Raw genomic sequence first — 16,444 nt, 5'->3', positions numbered from 1 at the left:
ATATTTTGTGATAGATGTCTACTTCTAGTACAAATCCGATCGACTCACCTATTAATAATGAAGAGTTGAATATATTTTGGGAAGATTCACAAAATTCCGAGGAGGAACCGGAAGAGGAGGAATCGGAAGAGGAGGAACCGAAAGAAGAAGAAGAGGTTCCGGAGGAAGAAATATTAATACCAACAGTTAAACGATTAAATAAAAGAAAATCCTCAACCAACGGACCAAACTTAATAATGGTCAATGGTGTTTCCGTTGAGGAAACAAAATATTGGGAAAATTACCAATTTTCTGATGAATCGGATCCCGACGAGGATTCCGATGATGTTATAGAAATTACCTCGACCCAATTTGAAAAAGCAAAAGAAAACAATAAGGGAAAAGGTATCAAAATAGAGAAACCTGATTACAACCCCGATGAACTTTATATATATCGTAAACGCCCGTATTTCTTAGATTTTAACAATAATCCGGGAACATCTAGTCCACCAGGTTTTTCTAAACCATTTGTGAAAATGACGGCTCGTATTAGAGGATCACCAAGTATCCCTAGGAAATTAGCCCGAAGAAGAAGAAACGAGTGAGTCAGAATAAAGAGTTGTAATCATGCTGTGTAATATATGTATTGTAGTGTGTTTGTATTTTTTATACATAAAAATTGCTTGATTTAGTAATAACCTTTTACGAATCTAATCCTTGTTTATTTTACAGTATAAAAACAAAAATGGACGTTAAGGATAGACAACCAAAAATTTTAGAAGACCTACCAGGAGATATGATTGATGAAATCTTGTCTAGAGTTGGGCAGAATTCATCAGCACAATTAGTTACGTCAAAATTAGTTTGTCAAATGTTTGAAAGACATTTCAGGCATGCCTTAGTATATAAAAGGCTTTCCTTTGAAAGATGGGGTATATCACATTGGGGAGACTATAAGTTACGCCAAGTTTTCTTTAAGGCATTTAGTGCAGGAAACCCAGATGCAATTTTACGCTACGGGTTACGAACCTATTTTGACTCAACATATCCCAATATAGGACTCCGTTCTTTAGAAAGAGCTTCTAACATGCAACATAAAGAAGCATGTTATGTTTACGGGTTAATAATGTTCGCTTCTCATCAAATTGAGAAAAAGAACATTAGGTTGCAACTTTTAAAAAAAACATTCCCACAAGTGATGGACTCGGTAGTTGAGGTGAGAAACAAGGTTTTTAGATTATTATGGGCTGTTGGGCATTATGAAACCCTCGTCCTTTTGACGATGTTACAACATGCTGCCTAGCTAACGGTCATAATGGTTATCTGCTACATAACCAAGGATGGGAAATAATATTAGTACAACCAGAATGCATGACTTGTTTCTGGACTTATGAATTACGTATCTTTATTTCTTTTACTGAACGACTTGCGTACTAACTATAATTGCTTTTATAGCTGTCGAGTAGCAAGTTATTATGTGCTGTATTTCATCCTATATGTATAATAGTGGTATTGTATGTTTGTAAAATATTGTATAAAAGTTTGAACTAGAAATATTATTGTAATAAGTTTTTCATATAGAATCGTAGTAGTTGAATTATATAATAGCTACTAAGTATGAACTTAACGGGTAGGTACTACCCGAATTAAAACTATAAAATGCTAATATGAAGAGAAAAGCTTTTATAAATAAGTTCATATTATGCTACAAAATACTATTGACTACTCTTAAATTCTATATGATTAACTCAATTCTTTTGGCTATTTTTGAAGGAAATGGCACCGACGACTCGTCAGAACTTGAACATGAGTGAGGAAGACTTTCGTGTTTTCCTTGCTGCAAACATAGCCGCCGTGCAGGCCGCAATGCAAAATAACAACAATAATTCTGGTTCTAGCAGTGGAACTAATTCCACAAGAAATCGTGTAGGATGCTCCTACAAAGGATTCACTGCCTGCAAACCTTTGGAATTTGATGGGACCGAGAGTCCAATAGGATTGAAACGGTGGACCGAGAAGGTTGAATCGGTGTTTGCCATAAGTAAATGTACTGAAGAAGACAAAGTAAAGTACGCTACGCATACCTTCACAGGTACTGCGTTAACATGGTGGAATACCTATCTCGAGCAGGTGGGACAAGATACTGCCTACGCGTTACCGTGGTCAACATTCAAGCACTTGATGAACGAGCAGTATCATCCCAGAAACGAGGTCAATAAGCTCAAGGTAGAGCTTAGAGAGTTATGAACACAAGGGTTTGACATTACCACGTATGAACGACGATTCATAGAGTTATGCCTATTGTGTCCGGGAGAGTTCGAAGATGAAGAAGAGAAGATCGACGCGTTTGTAAAAGGGTTACCAAAAAGGATTCAAGAAGATGTGAGTTCACATGAGCCAGCTTCCATACAAAAGGCAAGTCGAATGGCTCATAAACTCATAAATCAGATTGAGGGAAGAATTAAAGAGCAGGCGGCTGAAGAAGCCAACACGAAACAACTCAAGAGGAAGTGAGAGGAAAACGGTGACAAGAGTCACCAGTACAACAACAACAACAATTACAACCACAATCGCAACAACTATCTCAATAACCGCAACAACAATCGCAACAATAACTGCAATCCTAACAATAATTACAACAAACGTCCTAACAACAACAACAACCACAACAGCAACCATCCTAACAATAATAACAAAAGGCAAAAACCATGTCAGAGGTGTGAAGGATACCATCCGACTGGGTTCTGCATAACAACGTGTACTAAGTGTAAGAGAGGTGGTCATAGCGCGACAAAGTGTGAAATCTACGGACCGGTGATTAACAAAAATAATGCAACGAGTAATGTCGGGACAAGTAATGCCGCCTTTATTTTTTATGGATGTGGAAAACCGGGCCACATCAAGAGTAAATGCCCAAACCAAGGAAATACAAATGGGCAAAGCCGTGGAAGAGTCTTCAACATTAATTCGGCAGAAGCGCAGGAAGACCCGGAGCTTGTTACGGGTACGTTTCTCATTGACAATAAATCTTCTTATGTTTTATTTGATTCGGTTGCGGATAGAAGCTATATGAGTAGAGATTTTTGTGCTAAATTAAGTTGTCCACTGACGCCTTTGGATAATAAATTTTTACTCGAATTAGCAAACGGTAAAATAATTACAGCAGAAAAGATATGTCAGAATCGAGAAATTAAGCTGGTTAGTAAAACATTTAAGATTGATTTGATACCAGTAGAGTTAGGAAGTTTTGATGTGATAATTGGCATGGACTGGTTGAAAAAGGAGAGAGCAGAGATCGTATGTTATAAAAATGCAATTCGCATTGTACGGGAAAAAGGAAAACCCTTAATGGTGTACGGAGAAAAGAGCAACGCGAAGCTAAATCTTATTAGTAATTTGAAGGCGCGAAAGCTAATAAGAAAATGTTGCTATGCTGTTTTAGCACATGTCGTGAAAGTACAAAGCGAAGAAAAGAACATCAATGATGTTCCCATCGCAAAAGAATTTCCCGATGTATTTCCGAAAGAATTATCGGGACTACCTCCACACCGATCCGTTGAATTTCAAATAGATCTTGTACTAGGAGCTGCACCAATAGCTCGTTCTCCATACAGACAAGCACCCAGCGAAATGAAAGAATTACAAAGTCAGTTACAGGAACTTTTAGAGCGTGGTTTCATTCGACCAAGTACATCACCACGGGGAGTTCCTGTTATGTTTTTCACGAAGAAAGATGGCACATTCAGGTTGTGTATCGACTACCGAGAGTTGAACAAACTTACCATTAAGAACCGTTACCCATTACCGAGAATCGACGATTTATTTGATCAACTACAAGGCTCGTCGGTTTATTCGAAGATCGATTTATGTTCTAGATATCATCAAATGCGGGTGAAGGAGGATGACATCCCAAAGACTGCTTTTAGGATGCGTTACGGTCATTACGAGTTTATGGTTATGCCGTTTGGATTGACTAACGCACCAGCTGTGTTCATGGATCTCATGAACTGAGTGTGTGGGCCATATATTGACAAGTTTGTCATTATTTTCATCGATGACATACTTATTTACTCGAAGAATGATCAAGAGCACGAAGAACATTTGAGAAAAGTGCTAGAGTTGCTGAGAAAAGAAAAACTGTACGCTAAGTTTTCAAAGTGTACATTTTGGTTGGAAGAAGTTCAATTCCTCGATCACATAGTGAATAAAGAAGGTATTCAGGTGGATCCAGCAAAGATTGAAACCGTTGAAAAGTGGGAAACCCCGAAAACTCCAAAGCATATACGCCAATTTTTAGGACTGGCTGGTTACTACAGAAGGTTCATCCAAGATTTTTCCAAAATAGCAAAACCCTTGACTGCATTAACGCATAAAGGGAAGAAATTTGAATGGAAGGATGAGCAGGAGAAAGCGTTTCAATTGTTGAAGAAAAAGTTAACTACGGCACCTATATTGTCATTGCCTGAAGGGAATGATGATTTTGTGATATATTTTGATGCCTCAAAGCAAGGTCTCGGTTGTGTATTAATGCAACGAATGAAGGTAATTTCTTATGCGTCCAGATAATTGAAGATTCACGATCAAAATTATATGACTCACGATTTGGAATTGGGCGCTGTTGTTTTTGCATTAAAGACTTGGAGGCACTACTGATATGGGGTCAAAAGTATTATATATACCGACCACAAAAGTCTCCAACACATATTTAATCAGAAACAACTGAACATGAGGCAGCGTAGGTGGATTGAATTGTTGAATGATTACGACTTTGAGATTCGTTACCACCCGGGGAAGGCGAATGTCGTAGCCGACGCTTTGAGTAGAAAGGACAGGGAACCTATACGGGTAAAATCTATGAATATAATTATTCGTACTAACCTTACTACTCAAATAAAGGAGGCGCAACAGAGTTGTAAAAGAAGGAAAGTTGATGAATGAAATACCCAAAGGATCGGAGAAACATCTTAATATTTGGGAAGACGGAACCCGGTATAGGGCTGAAAGAATTTGGGTACCAAAGTTTGGAGATGTGAGAGAAAAGGTACTTAAGAAATCACATAAAACCAGATATTTAATACATCCCAGGGCGGGGAAGATGTACAAAGATCTCAAGAAACACTTTTGGTGGCCGGGTATGAAAGCTGATATTGCTAAATATGTAGGAGAATGTTTGACGTGTTCTAAGGTCAAAGCTGAACATCACAAACCATCAGGTCTACTTCAACAACCTGAAATTCCGGAATGGAAATGGGAAAAAATTACCATGGATTTCATTACTAAATTGCCAAGGACTGCAAGTGGTTATGATATAATTTGGGTAATAGTCGATCGTCTTACCAAGTCAGCACACTTTCTGCCAATGAGAGAAGATGATAAAATGGAGAAGTTGGCATGATTATACTTGAAGGAAGTTATCTCCAGACATGGAATACCAGTTTCTATTATCTCAGATAGGGATGGCAGATTTGTTTCAAGATTTTGGCAGACATTGCAACAAGCATTGGGGACTCGTCTAGACATGAGTACTGCTTATCATCCACAAACTGATGGGCAAAGTGAAAGGACGATACACACCCTTGAAGACATGCTACGAGCATGTGTTATCGATTTAGGAAATAGTTGGGATTGACACCTACCGTTATCAGAATTTTCCTACAACAACAGTTACCATTCGAGTATTGAGATGGCGCCGTTTGAAGCACTTTATGGTAGAAAGTGCAGGTCTCTGATTTATTGAAGTGAAGTGGGGGATAGACAGATTACAGGTCTGGAGATAATTCAAGAAACTACCGAGAAGATCATCCAAATTCAACAACGATTGAAAACTGCCCAAAGTCGACAAAAGAGCTACGCGGACATTAAAAGAAAAGATATAGAATTTGAGATTGGAGAGATGGTCATGCTTAAGGTTTCACCTTGGAAAGGCGTTGTTAGATTTGGTAAACGGGGAAACTAAATCCAAGGTACATTGGACCATTCAAAATTATAGATCGTGTCGGACCAGTAGCTTACCGACTTGACTTACCGCAACAACTCGATGGGGTACATAATACTTTTCATGTCTCGAATTTGAAGAAATGTTTTGCTAAAGAAGATCTCACCATTCCATTAGACGAGATTACAATTAACGAAAAACTACAATTCATTGAAGAACCCGTCAAAATAATGGATCGTGAGGTTAAAAGACTTAAGCAAAACAAGATACCAATTTTTAAGGTTCGATGGAATGCTCGTAGAGGACCTGAATTCACCTGGGAGCGTGAAGATCAGATGAAGTTGAAATACCCTCACCTATTTCCAGAAGATGCGTCAACACCTTCAACAGCTTAAAATTTTGGGACGAAATTTATTTAACGGGTAGGTACAGTAGCGACCCGAAGTTTTCCATGATTATATATTAATTGAAAACTATATTTGCATGATTAAATGTTTCCAACATGTTAAGCAATCAAACTTGTTAAGACTTGATTATTTGAAATGAGTTTCATGTAGACAATTGACCACCCAAGTTGACCGGCGATTCACGAACGTTAAAACTTGTAAAAATGACATGACGATATATATATGGATATACATATAGTTAACATGAGATTATGATAAGTAAGTATCTCCATAATTATATTAACAATGAGTTATATACATAAAAATGAGACTACTAAGTTAAGAAACTCGAAACGATATATATAACGATTAACGTTATTACAACGTCTTACTAAATACATATGTATCATATTAAGATATTGTTACACTATATTTAACATGATAAAATGATAATTATATATATCATTAAGTATGTTAACAATGAACTACATATGTAAAACAAGACTACTAACTTAATAATTTTGAAACGAGGCATATATGTAACGATTATCGTTGTAACGACATTTTAATATATATATATATATATATATATATATATATATATATATATATATATATATATATATATATATATATATATATATCGTATTAAGATATATTCATACATCATAATATCATGATAATATAATAATTTAACATCTCATTAGATATAATAAACAATGGGTTAACAACATTAAATGAGATCGTTAACTTAAAGTTTTCAAAACAACACTTACATGTAACGACTGACGATGACTTAACGACTCAGTTAAAATGTATATACATGTAGTGTATTTAGATGTATTAGTACACTTTTGAAAGACTTCAAGACACATATCAAAGTACTTCTATTTAACAAAAATGCTTACAATTGCATTCTCACTCATTTTCATCAACAATTCTACTCGTATGCAACCGTATTCGTACTCGTACAATACCCAGCTCCTAGACGTATATACTATTGGTATATACACATACTAATTCAGCTCTTAGTAGCCCTAGATAGTCAACAAACATTTGGAACCAACAATTAGACAACTAGCATGACTTATGAGCAAGGAAACAAAAACAAGAACTCCTTTTAACCCCACTCACCTTTACTACTCACCACCTACTCCATTTCACTTCCAATTTTCTTCCCAATTCTCTCTCAAAACACACACACTCTTCCATGAACGTCTAAGTTACTATTTTTAGAGAAAAAATTATCAAATACAAGCTTTGGTTATTAACTATAATCATCATAAAAATAATTACTCAAGAACACATCAAGAACACTTCCAAGTTTACAAGTTTACTTCCAAGTTTCCTAATCCATTCCAAGCAATCATCTAAGATCAAGAAACCTTTGTTATTTATAGTAGTTTATCTTTCTAAATCAAGGTAATATTCATATTCAATCTTTGATTCAATTTCTATAACTATAACTATCTTAATTCGAGTAATAATCTTACTTGAACTTGTTTTTGCGTCATGATTCTATTTCAAGAACTTTCAAGCCATCAAAGATCCTTTGAAGCTCAAATTATTTTTCATCATTTCCAGTAGGTTTACCTACTAAACTTGAGGTAGTAATGATGTTCATAACATCATTCGATTCATATATGAATAACTATCTTATTCGAAGATTTGAACATGTAATCACTAGAACATAGTTAATTCTAAACTTGTTCGCAAACAAAGTTAATCCTTCTAACTTGACTTCTAAAATCAACTAAACACATGTTCTATATCTATATGATATTCTAACTTAATGATTTAAAACCTGAAAACACGAAAAACACCATAAAATCAGATATACGCCGTCGTAGTAACACCGCGGGCTGTTTTGGGTTAGTTAATTAAAAACTATGATAAACTTTGATTTAAAAGTTGTTCTTCTGGGAAAATGATTTTTCTTATGAACATGAAACTATATCCAAAAATCATGGTTAAACTCAAAGTGGAAGTATGTTTTCCAAAATGGTCATCTAGACGTCGTTCTTTCGACTGAAATGACTACCTTTACAAAAACAACTTGTAACCTGTATTTCTGACTATAAACTTATACTTTTTTGTTTAGATTCATAAACTTAAGTTCAATATGAAACCATAGCAACTTGAATCACTTAAAACGGATTTAAAACGAAGAAGTTATGGGTAAAACAAGATTGGATAATTTTGCTTGTTGTAGCTACGTGAAATTTGTAACAAATCTATACAAATCCTAACTTAATTAACTTATATTGTATTATACATGTATTCTAACATATATTATGTAATCTTGGGATACCAATAGACACGAATACAATGTTTTGACATATCATATCGACCCAACTATATATATATTTCGGAACAACCATAGACACTCTATATGCAGTAATGTTGGAGTTAGCTATACAGGGTTGAGGTTGATTCCAAAATATTATATATACTTTGAGTTGTGATCTAGCCTGAGGCTTGTATACACGAGGTCGTGGATTGATTCAAGATAAAATATATTGCTTTAATTCTGTACATCTAACTGTGGACAACTAGGTGTAGGTTACTAACGAGGACTGCTGACTTAAAACACTCAAATCGTTAAAACGTAATAAAAAATGTTGTAATTATATTTTGATCATACTTTGATATATATGTACATATTTTTTATAGGTTCGTGAATCAACCCGTGGCCAAGTGTTACTTCCCGACGAAGTAAAAATCTGTGAAAGTGAGTTATAGTCCCACTTTTAAATCTAATATTTTTAGGATGAGAATACATGCAGCTTTGTAAATGTTTTACAAAATAGAAACAAGTACTTGAAATTACATTCTATGTTGGATTATGAATACCGAATATCACCCTTTTAGCTTGGTAACCTAAGAATTAGGGAACATACACCCTAATTGACGCGAATCCTAAAGGTAGATCTACGGGCCCTAACTTCCCCCATACTGGAAAATGGTATGCTTTAGTACTTCAAGTTATTAGTACATATGGATTTATGTTTTGGGAATATTCTATATGCATTTTGTTAATGTCGGTTACCAGGTGTTCAACATATGAATGATTTTTATACAGATTGTATATTATTGAAAAATGAAATCTTGTGGTCTATTATTACGATTTGATAAATATATAGGTTAAACCTATAACTCACCAACATTTTTGTTGACGTTTAAAGCATGTTTATTCTCAGGTGATTATTAAGAGCTTCCGCTGTTGCATACAAAAATATGGACAAGATTTGGTGTCAGCATGCTTGTATAATATTGTTTAAAACTTCATTCGAGATTTACTTTGTTGTAACATATTAATATTGTAAACCAATATGTATTGGTAGTGTGTAAGTGTGATATTTTTAGATTATCATTTCTGGATAATCTAGGTGGTGACTTTTTAACCTTGTCGATAAAATAAAAGTTATGGTTTGTTTTTAAAAACGAATGCAGTCTTTGAAAAACGTCTCATATAGAGGTCAAAACCTCGCAACGAAATCAATTAATATGAAACATTTATAATCAATATGAACGGGACATTTCATCCATGCACCTAGAACACTCATTGATGCAGAAAGGACAAGATCAGAATCACCATAGATTCTATATGCTTGTTGTTCAATAAATGGTGAACGAAGAATCATCTTCTCTTCTTCCTCACTTAGTTGGAAATCAGCATTACGCTCAAGAACAATCTCTACAATTTGAAATGGAACATTTAGATCAGGAGGAGTTGTAGTATCTTCCTTGCCATTAGAGAAAATCTCCTTTTCAAAGTGTATCCCAAATTCATCAGTTGGAGATGACAATTTAACAAATTGATGATCATTCAATTCATTGGCGACACTCGATGACCCCTTCAAAATATCTTTAATATTATCGAAGTTTTGATTGTCCTCTTGAGCTGACTTATTCTCTACTTGATCAGCTGAATCCATAATCATAAGCATCCCTGAGTCACCCTCTCCCTGACCTTCCGATTCATCTAGTAAAATTTCACACTGGATTTCCTCAATTTCATCACTTTCAGAATCAGATATATCAACAACATCTTGATCTTTATGTTGACTAGATGCACCAGTTTCATAAGTTGATCGTTAAAAACCACTGAACCGATAACCACTTTGTCTATTCTCCCCCTCATGAAGATTGTCGGGATCGAAATCATCATGATCAGGCATGTGAATTGGTCCAGGTGACTTACATGGAGATAAATGATATACTATCCTTGCTTGCTCAAGATAAATCATCATAGTCTCGCGAACTTCATCAAGATCAGTTCGTTTAGCAAACTTAGTAAGCTATAGTTCCTCCACCTCATTTTCAGAGAGATATCTTAATCCATATCTATTTGAAATCCGAGAAGGTGACCCAGTTGGTGAAACAACGGTGTAACCACGAACAACATCAGCATCAGCAGCAACTGTTAAAGGCGATGTCGGTGGAAGTATTTGATTTGCCGTGAGGTGTAACAACCCGACTTTTTCCGTTTACTATCGTTAGTTGTCCGTTAAGTATTTAACGGTGGTTACTTAGACTTGTGTGTTTAATTAAATTAAATACATACTTAATGGAGAAATGTTTGAATTAATATGTTATGTTAATTTACGATTTATTTTGGAAAGCGAAAGAACTAGAAAACGTTACGATTAAGTTTATCGTCTAGAAGACTTTTCAGTTTACGGAACTCAGATAGACGACACAATAATTATTTTCGATAATTATTGACTTTAAGAAAATTATTTTTAATTTATTATTTATTTAATGAATTAAACTCGGTGATTGCGTTTCAATGACTAGTTAACGTTCCGGAGACCCGGTACGGTTAACGGCACTCGAAACGAACCACGCGCGTACAAGTAATCAAAACGAGCCCAGGACACCCCTAGGTGGGCCTCCCCCACATACCCCTTATGGACTAAACTTTGGGCTTATGTTTAATTAGGGATTAAATTAGGCCCTAACCTAGACTATAAATGGAAATCCTAAACTAGAAACTCCCATAATTCCCCTAAAGCTAGTCGACATCTTCCTCTCCCTCCCCTCTCTTGGCCGTCGGCCATCACCACCCCACATCCATCATCACAAGTTGATTTTTGAAGAAACCTCGTACACGAACGTTGTTCCTAGTGTCGTTCCCTACGCGTTAGTGTTCTCAATTTGATTGTTTGAGGTATAATTGTTAACCCTAATTTCATTAATTCAGTTTTTTGATCAATTACATGGTGTATTAGAGTCTAGTGCTCAATTAATGGTGTCTAGTATTGCTAATTGTTGATTGATTGCGAAATTGACGTTGTATGATTGAAAAACGAATTTGTTTATTGATGATCTAATTAAATTGATATGAGATCTGACTTTTTAATATGTTTAATAAGAAATATATCGAAAATTTATTAATTTTAGACTCCGATTTTGCGTGATTTTGTTATAGTATGCTCAAGATATGCGTAATCGAAGTTTACGTTCGGGTTTTGCATGAAATCCGAATTTTCTGAGTTTCATGCTATGTATTTTAGCTTATGAAAGTTGTGCTACTGTATTCCTTATGAAAAGTTATGCAATTTATACTAAAGATTTGCGTTAAAAGGTTATGTAATGCTTCCGATATGATTGAACGAAGTTTTGGTTCGTAAAGTATGCTGAATCTGTTTTTAAGTTTACATAAAAATTTCTAGAATGAACTAGGAATTATTTTAGACTTTGAGCTTCTGGAATATGTTACTTTAGATGTTCCTTGACATGTTTCATTTCTATGTGAACTTGCGAGAATGTGATTTGCCATGAGTTATATGCTAATCTTTTTGATATGTCAGTTTGATGATTAAAAACTGATGAGTCTGTAATGTTTTCCAAATCTGTACGAACTGGCTAAAGAAATGCTTCTGATTATTTTATCACTTAAATTTTGGGATGTCTTCAGATGATAATAATTGGCCGTTCATTAAAATCTATTTTCTATATTTTATGAAAAATGTTTAAAAACTGACGCGCGAGCAGAATTTTCTGTAATGAAACTGAACTTGAGCCTTTCTAATATTGGACTTTTATTTATCGTATGAGGCCTTGGCCAGACTTTTTGGAATCAATTTTAAGTCTAGTTATGATCTGGAGTTGATCATAATTTTATGAATTATGTGCTATGCGCTATGAGTGTATTTCTTTATGACGTATGATTTTCGAAGGTTTACTTTAAGATGTGGAAAATGCGATTTACTAAATTACGAGCGATAACATGTTATATGACTTATGTATGATTCGTTGACTATGTTTGCATGACTTACTGAGATGTTTGACTTTAGTTGACCTATTTGACCGAGTTGACTTTTTGTTTGACTTTGGTTGACTTTCGTCGACTTGCTTGGATTAGTTGACTTTTACATGTTTGTTGAGTCAGTCTGAGCACTAGGACTTTACGTACACTATGGGTTGACTAAGTTTGACCTATTAGTGTATACTTAAGATGATTTACTTATTTAGGTTGCGTTGTTCAGTCGAGAGTGTTTGACTACAGTGCATTTTGCTAAGATCTTTACGAGTGCTTTTGCTAAGGTGAGTCTACAGTCCCTTTTTCATCAACATTTTTGAGTTGAGATACATACTGCTTTTGAAACTATTTCTTAAACGGTTTTTACAATGATATTACATATTAGGCACGAGTAACTTACCAAGAATATACATATGAGTTCAGATCAAAAATCCCTTAGCTTGATTATATTAGTTACTTTGTAAGCTCGACTTATAGGGACGGTACCGTTAGGTTTGACAAACCTCACCGCAACGTTAAACAGGTGCTTATGTAGTTGTTACACGTACACTTGATCGGTGTATCGCCAGTATAGGGTAAACGAAAGACGTGGGCTCGGCCTACGCAAAGGTTAATGTTTTATAATCAAGTGCTCATGATAATGTATACTTTTCCTATGATATTTTCCAAGAAAATCTTGTCGCCTAACTTACGAAATGATTTACTAAACCTGTAGTTTCACTCAACGTTTTTCGTTGATGTTTTGCATGTTTCATCTCAGGTGCATAGAGCTAGTGCTTCCGCTTTATTTGAAGTTATGTACTGTTTGCTGCTGGAACTGGACGGCGTCCAGAATGATTTTTATTTTTATTTCAAGTACAAATATTCGCATTTAAACAGTTTTCTCTGATGTTTTGGGTCCATATACTTTAGTCATTGATGTCAAATATTTCCAGTTACATTTTCTTAAATAAATGACTTGTTTTCATGATTAATGCGAATACTTTTCGGAAACATCTCATATAGAGGGCGTGACCGCTAAACTGTGGGACCAGGAGTTAATATTCCGTTAGTGGATTCTGACGGGGTATTACATTTGGTATCAGAGCATATCGGTTACCTAGGACTAGGCTGCATTAGAGAGTCGAACGTTAGGACAACTAGTGTGTCTAGACTGTAACCGTAGACTCTTTAAGTTGCATGAACCCTAATAGATGAAATTGCTATGATTACTTGGTATCTAATATGATATGATTACTAAGTGACTAACTTTGTGTTTTCTTTGAGTGCTAGATGACTTCTTCTAATCCTATCATTCTTACCGACTCTGACACGAAATCCAAGGAAACCGTGCAAGCGCAAGGAAACACGATACTCGAGTTTGTAGATGATACCTAATCGGAACCCGAGATGGAGACCGAGCATGGGAATGAGCCTAAAGGAAAGGAACCTGCAGAGGATTTCGGAGAAGAATCGGAACCCGAATCCGAATCCGAACCTGATGTACCCGATTCACCCCAAACAACTTTTGTTAAACCCTATTATGTTAACCCCTATGGACCGAGAGGCCACCATAGGACACCGAAAGGACCTGCTAAGCGTAATAACCCATTTTATAAGAGTTTTCGTTATGATAATCAGTCACTTGAGATGTGTCACCGTTTTCATCCCTATGATGCTTCTACGTCTACTCCTAAGCCTATTACCTCCACTGCTGCTACTAATGACAACAACCCAAATGATCTCACCGTGCGAGTTGAAAATTTGGAGAAAATGGTCGAGTACTTGTTGAAGGAACTCCAGAACGCAAATAGAGATCGCTCGACTAGATTGTTCTACGCAATCAAACATTATTTGATTATTACTGTTTATTATATGATGTTCACACATACATTAATAGTTGTGGCTTTGCTTATGTGGGTTTACTTATGACATGAGGAATATGTTACTTTTACTGGTTATGCATGAAATTTTGGAACAAGAAGTTTATTTCTTTAAGTGTTGGTTTACTAATGGCAATTTGTGTTAGTGATAATGTTACTAGTGTACATTTTTCTTAAAACTGCTACTACTAAACGTTATGTATCGCTATTATAGATCACTAGTGCTACTAGAATCGCTACCATTTAATATTAGTTACTATGCATCGTTCCGTTTCTAGTATATTTTATATGTCGATTTCAATGACACTAACCGAATGTGTTATCTTGACCAGAAAGATAATGCCGCCCAAGCCAGTTTCCCAGGCTGATGTTCGTCGGTGGATTCCCGAAGGAACCGAGGATTTCGTAATGAACTGCGATGCTTCACGGCAAGGTTATGGTTGTGTGTTAATGCAATGTACGAAAGTGATTGCATATGCATCCCGACAATTGAAGATATCTAACATTCGTGTTACATCCGTCCCACATCGGTCGGAGAGGGGAACAAAGCATGCCTTATAAGGGTGTGGAGACCTTTCCTAGCATGACGCGTTTTGGGACCACAAGCTCAGCAGATCCCATGAGAACTCTGCAGTTAATCGTGCTCAGGCGAGAGCACTACCAGGATGGGTGACCTCCTCGGAAAGTGCTCGTCGTGTTTGGTCGCCAAGAAAAATCCGTGCGCAACCTATGGGGGAGACAATGGTACCTCCCTATCTCTGCAAAGCGAACAATATCATGCTACGGGGAACGTTTTACCTGGGATGTTTCAGATGGCATCAGAGCTGGTATAACGCCGTCCATGTGTGGCGGGTTAGTCGTAAAGGAGGTTCTCACAGTGTTACCTGTGACGAAGCATTGGCTCTTACTCCTTGCGATCCCTTACGAGGGTTGGCAGTAGCTGAGAGGCAGGCCCTAAAATCAGTATATGAGGTACACTCAGTGGTCACCAGGCGGTTAGCTGGGAAGGCACTGGGTGGGACGGGTTGTCCCCAACAGTGTGAGAGATGGTATCAGAGCCAGGCCCCGAACCAAACGTGTACAGCGAGGACGCTGTGTCCCATTAGGGGGGAGGATTATAACATTCGTGTTACATCCGTCCCACATCGGTCGGAGAGGGGAACAAAGCATGCCTTATAAGGGTGTGGAGACCTTTCCTAGTATAACGCGTTTTGGGACCACAAGCGCAGCAGATCCCATTAGAACTCTGCAGTTAAGCGTGCTCAGGCGAGAGCACTACCAGGATGGGTGACCTCCTGGGAAAGTGCTCGTCGTGATTGGTCGCCAAGAAGAATCCGTGCGCAACCTATGGGGGAGACAAGGGTACGTCCCTATCTCCGCAAAGCGGACAATATCATGCTACGGGGAACGTTTTACCAGGGATGTTTCAAGATACACGAATTGAATTATACGACTCATGATCTAGAACTTGGTGCTGTAGTTTTTGCATTGAAGATGTAGAGACACTATTTGTATGGTACGAAGTTCGCTGTATTCACGGATCACAAGAGTTTGCAACATATTTTCGATCAGAAACAGCTTAATATGAGACAGAGACAGTAGATTTACGTCCAGATTTTGGCAAGCTTTGCAAGAAGCTATGGAAACTTGTTTAGACATGAGTACATCCTACCATCCTCAGACTGATGGTCAAAGTGATAGAACGATTCAGACACTAGAAGACATGTTAAGAGCTTGTGTGATTGACTTTGGAATTGGATGGGATAGACATCTACCGTTAGTAGAGTTTTCCTATAACAATAGTTATCATGCGAGTATAAAGGCAGTGCCTTTTGAAGCACTGTATGGCAGAAAGTGTAGATCGCCTTTATGTTGGGCTGAGTTAGGAGATAGTCAGTTAACTGGTCCGGAGATTGTACATGAAATGACTGAGAAAATCGTGCAGATTCGAGAAAGAATGAAAATAGCACGAGATCGTCAAAAGAGCTATGCAGATCTTAAAAGGAAAGATTTG

This window comes from Rutidosis leptorrhynchoides, chromosome 4 (genome assembly GCF_046630445.1).
Source record: "Rutidosis leptorrhynchoides isolate AG116_Rl617_1_P2 chromosome 4, CSIRO_AGI_Rlap_v1, whole genome shotgun sequence".
Taxonomy (NCBI): Eukaryota; Viridiplantae; Streptophyta; class Magnoliopsida; order Asterales; family Asteraceae; genus Rutidosis; species Rutidosis leptorrhynchoides.
The sequence above is the reverse complement of the archived record's forward strand: the minus strand, read 5'-3'. Positions refer to the sequence as shown.